This window comes from Erinaceus europaeus, chromosome 17 (genome assembly GCF_950295315.1).
Source record: "Erinaceus europaeus chromosome 17, mEriEur2.1, whole genome shotgun sequence".
Classification (NCBI taxonomy): domain Eukaryota; kingdom Metazoa; phylum Chordata; class Mammalia; order Eulipotyphla; family Erinaceidae; genus Erinaceus; species Erinaceus europaeus.
The window spans coordinates 49,205,379-49,219,892 of NC_080178.1; the positions used below are offsets into that span (position 1 = coordinate 49,205,379).

Here is a 14,514-nt window from a genome sequence, read left to right on the forward strand (position 1 = left end):
ACAGAATTGGAGACATCACACTCCCAGATCTCAAAATTGTATAATGGGGTCATTGCCATCAAAACTGCTTGTTAATGGAACATGAATAGACACAATGCCCAGTGGGATAGAAGTGAGAACGGAGAAGAAAGCCCCCACATCATGGACATCTAATCTTTGACAAAGGTGCCTAGACTATTAAATGGAGCAAGCAGAGTCTCTTCAACAAATGGTGTTGGAAAAAATGGGTTGAAACATGCAGAAGAATGAAACTGAATCACTATAACAATAGTTTAATAATCAAAAAATTTAAAGAGCTTGCCAAACTCAACAACAAGAAAACAAATGACAACATCCAAAAGTGGGGAGAAGCCATGGACATAATATTTACAACAGAAGAAACCCAAAAGGCCAAGAAACACATGAGAAAATGCTCCAAGTCTTTGAATTTTAGAGAAATGCAAATAAAGACAACCATCAGATATCACTTCACTCCTGTGAGTATGTCCTACATCAGAAAAGGTAGCAGCAACAAATGCTGCAGAGATTGTGGGGTCAAAGGAACCTTCCTGCACTGCTGGTGGGAATGTCAATTGGTCCAGCCTTTGGGGAGAGCATTCTGGAGAACTCTCAGAAAGCTAGAAATGGACCTGCCCTATGATCCTGCAATTCCTCTCCTGGAGACATATCCTAAGAAACCCAACACACCCTTACAAAAAGATTTGTGTACACATATGTTCACAGTAGCACAATTTATAATAGCCAAAACCTGGAAGCAACCCAGGTGTCCAACAACAGATGAGTGGCTGAGCAAGTTGTGGTCTATATACGCAATGGAACACTACTCAGCTATTAAAAACAGTGATTTCACCATTTTCAGCCCATCTTGGATGGAGCTTGAAGAAATCATATTAAGTGAAATAAGTCAGAAACAGAAGGATGAATATGGGATGATCTCACTCTCAGACAGAAGCTGAAAAACAAGATCAGAAGAGAAAACACAAATAGAATCCAAACTGGAGTTGGTGTATTACACCAAATTAAAAGACTCTGGGTTGGGGGTGGGGGAGAGTATAGGTCCTGGAAAAGGATGACAGAGGACCTGGTGAGGATTGTATTGTTAGGTGGAAAACTGAGAAATGTTATTCATGTACAAACTATTTTATTTACTGTGGTATGTGAAACTTTAATCTCCCAACAAAGAAATTTTAAAAAAAAGAGTATTGATCAAGGGTTGGGGGTAGACAGCAAATGGTTATGCAAAGATACTCTCATGTCTGAGGCTTTAAAGACCCAAGTTCAATCCCTCGTACCACCATAAGCCAGAGCTGAGAAGTTCTCTAGTAAAAAAAAAAAAAAAAAGAATATGGATCAAACACCAAGAAACTTCCTTCAGGTTTTCACCTGTAAGATAATAACCTCTATGTCATAAGTCAGTGAAGCTGGCAGATTCCATGAGACAAATCATATTCTTCCTTCTAAGAGAAGAGGCCCACAAGGGTCATGCCCAGCTCCATACACCTGAAGGTTACTGCTCTGCAGATCTCAACTTACAGCATTCAGAACTTCATCTCTGTGCCCTTCCACACCACCAAATATTGCCACCAGAGTGTCTGTCTAACACAGACAAAAAAAAAAAAAAAAAAAAAAGGTCAAAATCACTTACTGTAGACTTTTATATAGTAACTTGTAAAGTTTGGACTTTGGTGGGAGTCGGGTGGTAGCGCAGTGTGTTAAGTGCAGGTCTAGCAGAGCACAAGGACCTGCATAAGGATCCCAGTTCTAGCCCATGGTTCCCCACCTGCAGGGGAGTTGCTTCACAAGTGGTGAAGCAGGTCTGTAGGTGTTTATCTTTCTCTCCACCTTTCTGTCTTCCCCTCTTCTCTTGAATTATCTCTGTCCTAGGTGACAATTACAATAGCAATAATAACAATGATATGCAATAAGGGAAACAACAGGGGAAAATAAATATTTTTTTAAAAACTTGGACATCAGCTGTATAAAGTAAAAAAATGGGATTATACTGTAACTTTAAATATTTGTATCTCATGGAAATTTACAGGTATGAGCTCAAACTTTCAAGAGCAGAAAAAAATATACCTATAGGTCTTAAAAACATTTTAGGACAGGCAAACATAACTTACTTTTATAGTATGCTTACTTGGTCATGCACTTGACCCCAGTTTGAGCCTGGCCACCATAGTACTGAAGGAAGCTTCAGTGCTATGATAGCTTTCCTGAATGAGGAGAAATACTTCTGAGGTAGTACTCAGGGGTGCACTGAGAGGGGTGAGGGGGAGAATTGGGGAGATGAGAGAGGGAGGGAGTTCAATTGCACTACAACTGAACCAGAAACCTACCTTTATGCACTGCATTGTTATGGGATTAATAATCCTAATTATGCCTCTAGATCCAGCCACAGCCAGCAGAAGATGGCTGGTATTGCAATCATATGTCCACCCACAAGTGTAAACATTTTCATCAGCCTAAGATATGTCAGTTAAGAAGTAACTGTTTTCGAAAAGTAAAAGGGTTATAATTCAGCACGTGGAGGTTCTCAAGAACTGATAAAAGTTTCTGACACAGAAGTTCTCATTTCTCTTTACACCATCAGATTTAAACAAGTCTTTTCATCAAAAGGCTACATGGGGGGGGGGGGTGGCACACAGGGTTAAGCGCACAGAGTGCAAAGTGTGAAGACTGACTTAAGAATCCTGGTTCAAGCCCCAGGCTCCCACCTGCAGGGAGGGTTGCTTCACAAAGGGCAAAGCAGGTCTGCAAGTTTCTTTCTCTCCCCCTCTCAATTTCTCTGTCCTATCCAAAGCAACAACAATAACAATAGCAACAACAATGGAACAAAGATGGCTACCAGGAGCAATGGATTTGGATTTGTAATGCAGGAACTAAGTCCCAGCGATGACCCCGGAGGCAAAAAGAAAAAAATCTACAGCATGTGATAAACAAAAGCAATGCCTTCCACTCAATATTTTTTACTGTTTGGCTTCTTGCTTCACTACTCAACTCTGCAGTGACAGCGAGACACTGCCTGTGTACCTATGAAGTTTATTTACCCAAACAGTGGCCAGGGCCAGAGAGGCAGCCCTGCAAGCAGCACAACAAGCTTGTATGACTGAAACCCCTGAGGTTCAGCTTCACTCCAAGACACCACCATATGCCGGAATCAGGCAGTGCTCTGATCTCTTCCCAACTTTAACAAAGATCAATAACTATTGAACAAATCAAGTGGCCATCACCCAAGGCTACAGCATTCTGGCCCTTGCTGTATTCTCAATACTTTCCAACTAGAGCCAGTCAGAAACAACTGAATGACAAGTCACTGTTCTTCCTTTCTCTTTTAATATTTTATTTATTGTAATGAGAGAGATACAGAGAGAAAGACCAGAGCACTGCTCAGCTCTGGTTTACGATGGTTTTGGAGACTGTACTGGGGACCTGGGAACTTTGGGGTTCTCAGGTCAAAAATAAGCAAATAAAAAAACAACTATATATAAATAAATATATATATTAAAAAAAACAGAACACTGATTAGCTCTGGCTTATAGTAGTGCAGGGGACTGAACCTAGGACTTCAGAGCCTCAGTCATGAGAGTCTCTTTGCATAACCATTATGCTATCTACTCCCCACCGAAATAATAAAATAGAAAAATCTGTCTTGTGACAGGTTGGGAGTATGAATCTCTGCCCTTGAGAAGCTAATACAGAAGCCAAACTTTCCACGTTCTACACCTCATAATGATCCTGCGTCCATATTACCAGAGAGATAAACAATAGGGAAGTCTTCAAGGGAGGGAATGGGATACGTAGTTCTGGTGGTGGGAACTGTGTGGAATTGTACCCCTGCAGGTGGGGAATGTGGGCTCAAACCTGGGTCCTCACACTTGCACTTGGAGATAATGGGCACGAAATCAGGTGTGCCACCACCAGTCTCCCCTGAGGGTGTAATTACTTATGTAACCAAGTCTGTCTTCCACAAATACTCAACAACCAAAAATGTATTACATTTATACCCTTTCCTTACACACACACTCTCACCCCCCCCCCCCACTTGTTTTTACTTCTGCTCAGCTCTGGCTTATAGTGGTGCTGGAGAGTGAACTTGAGATCTTTGGAGACTCAGACATGAAAGTCTCTTTTGCACAACTATTACGCTATCTCCCCAGCCCACATTTATACCCTTTTCTTTGAAAGCAATCACAAGCAACAAACAAGACATATATGTATGAACTGCACAGAAATTTCATTCGATTCATACAGACTTAAAGTTAATTGGCCAACTATTTTTAGAAACAAGTGCTCCTTATATATTTTTAAGATTTTATCAAAAGAGTAACATTTCCCACAATAGCTAATTTGAATAAAAACATAGACAAAATAGTCTGCTGTGCCAAGTATTACCCATTTAAAGCAAAGCAAAGCAAAAAGTTAAGCAATACGAAATGACTATGCATCTCAACTACAAAACAGAAAACTTGAGAGTAATGTAAATTGGAATTATTCTAAACTCGACAGTTTCTTAAAGATGCTTTCCACTGCAAAGTAACTGTAATGCTGAGTGTTCAGCACGTACCTTGAGACTATTCACACAGTTGAAGGAGAATTTACACTTCTTTGACTTCCATTTCCCTTCCCCCAGCTTTTCCTTCCAGGTGTATTCAGGGTATTTGTAGGTGTATTGAAGCTTTCTGTATTTGTACCACTTTCTACACTGACAGCATCATCCTGCAAGGAATAAGTTTAGGGAAAAAATCCACCAAGTGTTAACACTCTTTTTTAATAGCAAATTACTTTTACTGGATAGCCCGACTGATCTAAAAAGAAAAAGCATTTTCTAAGAAACAGACTTTTTTGTTTCCAAATAAAGATTAAAAAGCATACCAGCTGGTGTCAGCAGGTGGCTCACCTGTGGAGTGTACAGGCTACCATGTCTAAGACCCTGGGTCTGAGTCCCAGGCCACCATAGAAGACAGCTTGTGGGGTGGGGGTAGGGCTTCAGGAGTATTGGAGATGTGCTGTGGGGTCTCTCCTATCTCTCTATCTCTTATCTCTCACCTATCATCTAGAGAAAAGAAAAAAGGGGCAGGTTGGGGACATCAGGTGGCTTACCAGGGTGCCAGCACAAGTCGCTACATGGGAACATCTTGGGTAGATAGGGGGGGAGTTTGCCAAGTGGTAGAGTGGTGTCACAGTCTATCTCATTCTCTGTCACTTACCCTTTATCACAAGAAGAAAAAAAGAAGAAACTGGACACTACAAACAGTAAAGTTCTCTAAGCATTAAAGTCCCAAGTGCATTCTAGAATTGGTGACTTGACATATCAGCAAAAAATACAAGGAAAGCACCCCCAATGAGAAAGGTGGGAATGATACTACCTCTATGTGGCCTCATGTGTGCCAGTCTCTTTAATATTCTGGCTTATTTCACATAACTGATCTTTTGCTGGGGAGGGCTGCAGGTTTCAAACTCACTTGCACTTAACCTGCTGCTAACCTGCTTCAATACCCCCGACTCCCTATCTGTGGGAATTCTAACCTAATAACTGTATCCCAGCTTCTATTCACTGCGAAAAACATGCCTAAAAAAATTTAAGAGAATAAAACATTTTAGCGAGTAAAAACCAGACCACCATCCGCTGCAGGGAAGCAAAGATGTTTATTACAGATTCGAATCTGGGATGAGCGGGGGACTGCCAGCAGTCCACCAAGGCTCAACCCCAAACAGAACTCAAGCCACACAATTTATAGGATTCTAGAGTGCATTCTGGGTGTGGAGATATGCAAAATGAGGATTCTACAACACACTCAATAACAATTTACTGGAAATGGGGGATCCAATCATTTCAGACATAGCAACACACTAAGCAGCCTATAGGAATTGTTTGATTTCAAATCTTTATGCAAAATAGGGTTGCCACACTTTCCCGTTATCAGCTAAGACCGCCTGGCTATCAGCTCCCTCGACCTTGAGCAAGCGGTTGGGTTTCAAGGACTTGGGTTTGCAGTTAAGCTAGCTATTTCTTTTAAGACAAACAACAAGTGGCTTATATCTTAGTGTGGTTTCTTGTCCAGCCCCGTTTTCATAAACGGGAGTTACAGGAATTTTCCACTTCACAACTTGCACGTAACCTGCTGCTAACCTGCTTCGATACCCCCGACTCCCTATATGTGGGACTTCTAACCTAATAACTGTATCCAGTCCCAGCTTCTATTCACTGAGAAAAACCTGCCTAACAAATTTAAGAGAATAAAACATTTTCAAAGGACGGGAATAAAGGAGGTCAAAAATGTCAACTCCTGGTGGTGCAAAACACAAGGACTGCTATAAGGATCCCAGTTCAAGCGCCTGCTTCCCCTCCCAAAGGGGAGTCGCTTCACAAGCAGTGAAGCAGGACTGCAGGTTTCTTTCTCTCCCTCCTCTGTCTTCCCCTCCTCTCTCCATTTCTCTTTCTGTCCTATCCAACAACAATGATATCAATAATAACTACAACAATTAAACAAGGGCAACAAAAGGGAAAAATAAATATTTTACAAAGTGTAAACTCCCAATACAGAGTAAGATTGGGAACACAAGCAGGAAAGGAAAAATGATGTAAAATGCAGTCTCCAGAAATTTCAAGTACAAATCCCACAGACAAGCCCCCACTATCTTGTATACTTTGAAAGTCAAGGCCTAACTTGCAAAGGCTGTGTCTGTGCCAGTGTATTTCAGTGATGGAGACTCTAGGGACTAGATGTGTAAGATGCAACCTTACTCCTAGCAAGGGTCCAACGCAAACAAACACCACACACCCTGAGAGACTTACACCAGCCTTCTGTGACAAAGCAGTTTAAGCTATGATCTTGCAGTCTATCAGAAGAGGCTTCATATTTTAGAAGAGCAACTTTGAACATATCATCACTGAACATATCATCATATCATATCATCACTGAACATATCATCACTGAGACAGTTTGAGGACATCACTGGATAGAAACTTCACCATGAAACTGGGTTTAATGGTAACATTCATTTTTTTTCCTTTCCTTTTTATCAGAGTATGGCTCAGCACGAGCGGCTGGCAGTGCTGGGGGGTGAATTTGTTACTCTGGAGCCTCAGGCAGAAAAGTGATTGTGCAGAACCATTATGCAGGTCTCCCTTGCCCTAATAATGCCAACCTGTTATTATTATTCCATGTCTCGTGACTGCCTCAACACAGTCAGTCAATACAGGCCTAGATGATTCACTAAGGTTCATGGCAGAGCTTTAAAAATCTAGTAATAGTCACCATAATCATAACAGTAATAGATTCAAATTTGGAGATTGGAGAGGAGACACAGCAGGCAGGGTGCGGGCTTTGAAAACGCAAGGTCACAGGTTTGATCCCCCAGTCTGCACAAGCCAGGTTCCTGCTCCAGTCTCATTAATGGAACTTTTAACGTTTTAGAAAATTATCAATGTTGTTTTTTAACGTGACCACGGGTGGTGAAAGAAGGGGAAGGGAAGACAGGGAAAGGGAGATAAGTCTATAAAAACTCAGAACCTCTAGAAGCCATGAGTCCTTGCTCAGACTCCCTGCTGCCAGGGGGATGGGAGTAGAGGGCACCCAGAGCCCCGCGCTCCCAGCCCCCGCGCCACACTCACAATCTCATCCCCAGACAGGTGCGGGTTGCTGTTCTCCTCTCTGCTCAGCTTCTGCTTCTCGGTGGCAGGTATGTAGCTTCCTGCCTTCTCAGCAGCCTCCCTCTCAGGCATGTTCCCCTACTGCCACCACTGTGGCAAAGGGCTCCCATGTTCAGTGGGCGGAGTGCGGCCACCACACTGCTGACAAAGGGGCGCAGGGCGCCCGCCCTCATGTGTCCCGTTCACAACTGAGAGTGATTGCTGGGCTCTGAAGGCAGCGCCTTGCCTCGCAGGGCCCACCGGTGCTTGGACAGTAGAGGCGGCTCCGAGGGTCTCCCCTCAACCCCAGCTCCTGCGCAAACGCTGCAGGAACACTGCCCACACCTCCGCGGTCTAAGATGCTGGAGTCTGGGCCGTGGACCAGCCCACTCGGCCTTGGCAGCAGACTATGACCACGTGGCTCCTAATCTTCCAAGCTGGAGTTAAAGCCCTCACGTTATGCACAGGGACATTCACAGACCAACTTTTTAAACTGAGACCAGCATTGAAAAGCTAGAGGAAGCCAGACTGGCCTCCCCCATCCTGTTAGTGGAAGAGTCTCTGGAAGGTGCGCAGGCGCCAGTTGAGTTCTCCCATGGGCGCTGATCCAGGCCACGCCCCGTCGGGCCACGCCCCCTCTGGGTTGCGCTCTCAGGCCAGGTGGATGTGGCCTGGGATGGGTTTCTAGGCGCCGCCCCTAGTTCTGCTCAGGGCCGCCCTATTCAGCCCTGATGGATATTTATGAGACTGAGTGATGGGTGTCCTCCAGGTGGTGCTCCTGCTGGGTCAAGTGAAGAAGTCAATCTAGAACTAGGAATATTGGTCTAAACTCTCAGTGCTCTTTTTTATTATTTATTTATTTATTTTTTAAAAATTAGCCAGAGCACTTTTCAGCTTTCCTATTCTTTATCCCTCTGGGGATATGGACCCAGGGATATGGGGTGCAGAAGGTCAATGTCTGGCTTCTGTAATTGGTTCCCCGCTGAAACTGGGCATTGGCAGGTTGATTCATCCAGTCCTATGCAGGACAAACGCCATGAAATGCTCCTGCACCCGCATAAGATAATGGCCCATGTAGGGCAAGCCTTATAGCCCCTGTTGTTCTTTGAAATGCCCCCCCCCCCCCTGCAGGCCAGCATAAGATAGTCTTGTGCAGGGAAAGCCCTATGCGGTCCCTGAGTTCTCTGAAATGCTCCTTACGCCAGCATAAGATATAGTCCTGTGCAGGGCAAGCGCTACATCTGTATAGCCTGATAAAGTTAGATGTACATGTCACGAAGCCCCCAATTTTCATTGGCTGGAAATCCACACTCCAGCCTAGCTCAGGAACAAAAAGTGCCAGACTTTTGAACATGGATGGCAACTTTTGAACTGCATGGTAGTCTGTAAATTCTGAAGCCCCCATCCAGCATATCCCGTGGCAATCAACACACTGACCTCAGTCACGAGGTGTCTGCAGATTCCCGAACCAAACCAGTAAAGGACTCAGACCAGCTCTCTGGACCAGAAATGGACCAGATCATGACCAAAACCAGACCAGATCAGGACCAGAACCAGACCAGATCAGGACCATAGCCAGACCAGATCAGGACCATAGCCAGACCAGATCTGGACCAGAACGAGGACCCATCCGGACCAGAACTCTGCCTGGACCAGCTTTGTCAACCTGAGGACATAATTTGTTGTGACCTTTCCTGGGCACCTACCTGTCTTATACTGAGGAGGTATTTGGGATAGATAATTGTAATATAAGAATTTGATGTCAGAATATTATTAAGATTTATAAACTGCATTTCAATAATTTAATGTAAGAGTGTGATGTTAAAGTGTAACGTGGTATTAGACTGGAAAGCTGGATCAGGGAAGAGAGTAGCTCCAAATATGGGAAAATTATATAAATTATATAAATATTGTTAACTGTAAACCCCACTGGTTTGATCTGGGGGCCATATTCATCACAGGAGCCTATGTAACCTCTGCATCCCTGTAGGTCTGAGCTCAGATTCTGTGGTCACTACTAGAAACACTCTAGGCTGCACTAATTTCAGGACCTATCTTCCTCGGCTGGTAGGTAGAGTAAGTTATCCAACCTCCCTTTGGATAATTGAACAGTCCTACCATTGTTGATTCACCTTGAGGGCAAGGTCCTCAACATAAGAGGCCCACAAAGGGGTCCATTATGTTGGTCCTGATGGAGATGCTCAGTGGCAGTGGTGACATGTATCTCTTAGAGGTCTAGGCCCACCGTGTCTCTATGGGAATCCCAGGACTCCCTGGGATGTGATGAGGTGGCCTGGTAGTGACTAAAGAGTCATCATTAAAGTATGCCAGTCTCTTGCCCCTTTTAAGCTTTAGTAGTCCTTTGTCAGGCTGAGCTTCACTGGCGGGAGACAAACGACCAGGGACTCATGGCTGGGCTGTAGGCAGTATCTCTTTATTCACCGGAACACAACACAATCTAAGCCAAGCTAAACTAAACTAAACTAAAAACACAATCCTATATATACTCACCAAGTAGGGAAGAAACAGGATGTGACGTAGAGAGGGTGGAGCGAAAAGTGACTGGTGCAAATCAGGGTATACTACAATAGGGGGCAGAGCAAAAAGACATCATGAACAAGTGGGGATTAAACCAATGCCATGCCGGCATGCTGGTGCTTAGTTATGTAAATAGAATAGTCTTAAGCAGGGGGGATGAAACTAAATGAAACAGAAGGGGTTTTTAGAAGCAGAATTAGAAGCATACCAATAGTTCTTATTTTGACAAGGTTAGCTTTGGAGTGATGGAGGGATGTGTAATAGGAAATAGGTGAAGAGGGTATCTAGGTCTAAGTAGAAACTATTTGATTGCATACTTTATGGTACTCTTTTTAATTTTTCTACTTTGTTGAATTTATAGACTCACTGCAAATTGTGCACCTTTGCTTAGAGGTATTTATTCTCCCTGAATTTATGAATACATATATGTATATATGCCCTATCTCATGAGCCCTGGTCTATATCTAGGTTTTGAGACTTTTTTAAGAAGTGCACCACCTGAAATGGGATTAAGGAGACCGATGAGCTAGGAAAGATAATGAAGCTGAAGAGTTGACATTCAACGCCTCTGAACACAGTCTGAAACACGCCGAGGTGGTACTGGTTGCATTGATTAAGTAGATGCAGTATCAGTTGATATGACTTGAGAGAAGCATGCTGGAAAGTGAGCCCCACCCTTAAGGTTCCAGGACTGAGAGAAATACTAGCTTTATAGGGAAAATGTAAAGTTCCTGATGTCTTAGGGTTTAAGAAGGCAATAAATTGCTCTAACCAAATTATTTGGCAATTGGATTAACTTTGAGAATCCCATTGTTAAGAATTGCTATATCATAGAAAACCTCACCATAATTTATGTTCTTTAATGCTATTTTTATAAAAACCCTATCTTAGAAATTAATGCAAATAGTTGTCTGTGTACTCCTTCGTCTAAGCTTTTAGGAGATTTAATATCTCAAAGAACAAGTCATTATTAGAAATGTGTTAACAAATGAGGCCATCCAAAAATGAGCAGAGGACATGAACATATTCACTACAGAAGAGATCAAAGGTTAGCAAACATAGGAAAAATTGTTCCAGGTCACTGATTATCAGAGAAATGCAAATAAAGACAACACTGAGATACCACGTCACCCCTGTAAAAATGGCATATATCAAAAAGAACAGCAGCAACAAATGCTAGAGAGATTTTGCAGACAAAGGAGACCTCCTATAGTGCTGTTGGGAATGTAAACTGGTCCACCCTCTGTGGAGAGCAGTCTGGAGAACTCTTACAAGGCTAGACATGGACCTTCCTTATGACCCAGTAATTCCTCTTGTAGGGATATACCCTAAGAACTCCATGACACCCAACCAAAAAGATATGTGTACACCTATGTTCAGCAGAACAATTCATAATAGCTAAAACCTGAAAGCAACCCAGGTGCCCAACAACAGATGATTGGCTGAGAATGTTGTGATAAATATATATATATATATATATATATATATATATGTATATATATATATGATGTTATAATGTAGCTATTAAAAATAATTATTATGGGAAATAGAAGAACACAGAGTGCATACTCTCCTGATTTACCCCATGTGGATATTTTAATCTATGTACCTGGTGAAGAAGTGCCTTTCCTCTCTGATATGGAGACATAGCCTCAGACCGCATTTCCTTTGTGCTTGCTCTCCTGGCAATTAAAACAGTGGCTGTAGTTGCTACCTCTCCCTCCCTCCCCTCCACATTGCTAAGCCAATGGGCCCCAGACAGCAGTGCTAAAGGTAAACTGATGACTAGGGAGTATATTGAGCTGTCTCTAGACTGATGCATGCCAGGCACTAGTTCTTCCCTTTCTTTACCCACACCACAGATAAGGAAGGTGCATAGCAATAACCAGAAAGATTACCTTTGTCTGTTTCTGCCTACTTTGTAATAGTGAAAGAAAACTGCTCCCAACACGCCCACTGCTGAGGGGGACCTCAATAAAACTGTGGGCTTTTCAAAACTGCGGAGAGAACTTCTCAGAGTGACCTGGAGTCTCTTATACACTGGTGTAATAAAGTCCTCTAATGCACCAAATACTGGCTCAAGTCTTGCGCTTTGAGAATCATTTCTGTAACATAATGGACCTTCATTCTCTGACCCATCTTGGAAGTAGATAGAAGGAATTTCTGCCTGAGACAGACATCTAATATGCAGGTGGACCCAGGCTATCTAGTGATTTTGTGTCATAGTTGGAAAAAGGACTAGAATGCTGGATCAGGGAAAAGAGTAGGGAGAACATTCTTTATTGGATGTTAAGTTAGAGGCTTTATTCACTGAGCACCCAACAAGAAAGCAGTCCAGTAGCATTGCTTCCAGAGAGCCTGTGAGTCATCTGGGTCCTGGTCTATAGACCGGGTGTAACTCTCCTCTCTCCTTAGTCTCCAGAAACCTCAAACTGTGGATGTAAGTATAACAAACACAGAAGCTTCAAAGAAATGTCCAAACAGTGTTCCCTTCTTCCCTAGCTGAGTGCAATTCCCCACAGGTTCCATGAGGCTATCAACACTGGCCTCTAAAGTTCTCTGCCAAGTACATACCACTTTGACACCACTGTACTGGATCTGGTGACAGAACTAGAAAAAGGACGTTCAAACTAATACCAAAACCCAAAGTAAACCCCATCCACCCTGCATAAGAGTACCTTTTCAGACCTCAGTTTAGAAGAGGCAGGTCACAGTCAGACTCAGGCTAAAAGGAGAATGGGCCTAAGGCTGTGACTTCTGCATAACCAAGACCAGACACTCCCTTCTGGGGGACGGATTTATTTCAGAATTATCAGGCTGGCAGGGGTGCTGCTCAGAAATGAGCATTCCCCTAATGTCCTATTCAGATCCAGTGAACAACATTTTGACCCATTCCTAGAATTGAATTCAAGTTAAAAACCAACAATGAAACATTGGACAGTAGTCTGTGACTTCTACATAACCAAGTACAGATACTCCAGGAAGACAAGCAGGTTTATTTCAGATTTATCAGGCTGGCTGGGGTGCTGTTCAGAACTGAGAATTCTCCTAGTCCCCTATTCAGGTGCAGTGAACAGACAAACATTTTGACCCACTACTAGAATTGAATTCAAGTTAAAACCCAGAATTATATCATTGGATAATATTACTGAAAATATCAAACCAAAAGGCAAACCAGGAAAAGACAATCTTCAAGGTAGGCCAAAGATTTTAGGTATCATCTCCAAAAAACAGTGGGGAATGTGGCACGATCCCCTCTTCCTTAACGTAACTGACTCCATCTTGACTTAACCTGAACCTGTTCAACCACTTTACTTGCCAACAAAAAGTAGATACTAGTGTTCTGAAATTATTAATTGTTGATTGTTTCCATAACGAGTTGTCCTGACTGCAGCAACAGACTGCCCTAACCACCACATGTTGGGCTTCTGTAACCTAGCTTCCTTCCTGCACCTGCCTCTACAAATGGTTGTGCTACACTAAGATCCAGACAGCACTCTGAGCAATAATTTTAGTTGTTGATACAATAAAGACTCTCAGATTTCTGGGAGTTGGGCGGTAGCACTGTGGGTTAAGCACACAGGGTACAAAGTGCAAGGACTGGTGGAAGGATCCTAGTTTGAACTCCAGCTCTCCAAATGCAGGGAAGTCACTTCACAGGCAGTGAAGCAGGTCTGCAGGTGTCTGTCTTTCTCTCCCCTTCTCTGTCTTCCCCTCCTCTCTCCAATTTTCTCTGTCCTACCCAGCAATGATGACATCAATAACAGCAATAATAATAGCTGCAACAATAAAAAAGAGCAACAAAAGGGAATAAATAAATAAATAAATATTTTTTAAAAAAGACTCAAATTTCACTGCACTGGCCTCAGGTAGTCTCTGATGCTTACCCTAAAACAAACTTACATATCTCTATCCTTACATTTGAGGTCAGAGGGGCCTTGGATGACAGTCTCGTAAAAGCCCAAGACTTCAAAGACAAGCTCCAGCTAGCCGTGGACTCCACCACAGCTTCCCTGGCTTCCCTCCTGCACCAAATCTCCTCACATGCCAAGGTGGCTCTTCAAAACTTCCCTGAAGTAGACCTTCTGGTGACAGAGAAAGGGGTGATCTGTGTTTTCTTACAAGGAGAGTGCTTCTACTATGTTAATGATTCCAGCCTAGTCAAGCAGATATTCTAGACACTTATTAAGCTTAGCAAAGACCTGTGATTCTACTATCTCTCTGCCACATCCCCAGAGGACGGTTGTGAGAACAAGGATTCTGAGTTGATGTAGACACTGCACATCAAGCAAAATTGTGGCCACTCCCACAAACCAAGGAACTCAGACTATCACACCCAT

The 14,514-nt window shown here is 43.1% G+C and overlaps 1 pseudogene; it reads right to left on the bottom strand.

The window, feature by feature from the left end:
• LOC132533758 (polycomb protein EED-like) overlaps positions 1-7,729 on the bottom strand; it is a 40,194-nt pseudogene extending 32,465 nt beyond the window's left edge.
• Positions 7,730-14,514: the final 6,785 nt, after the last annotated feature.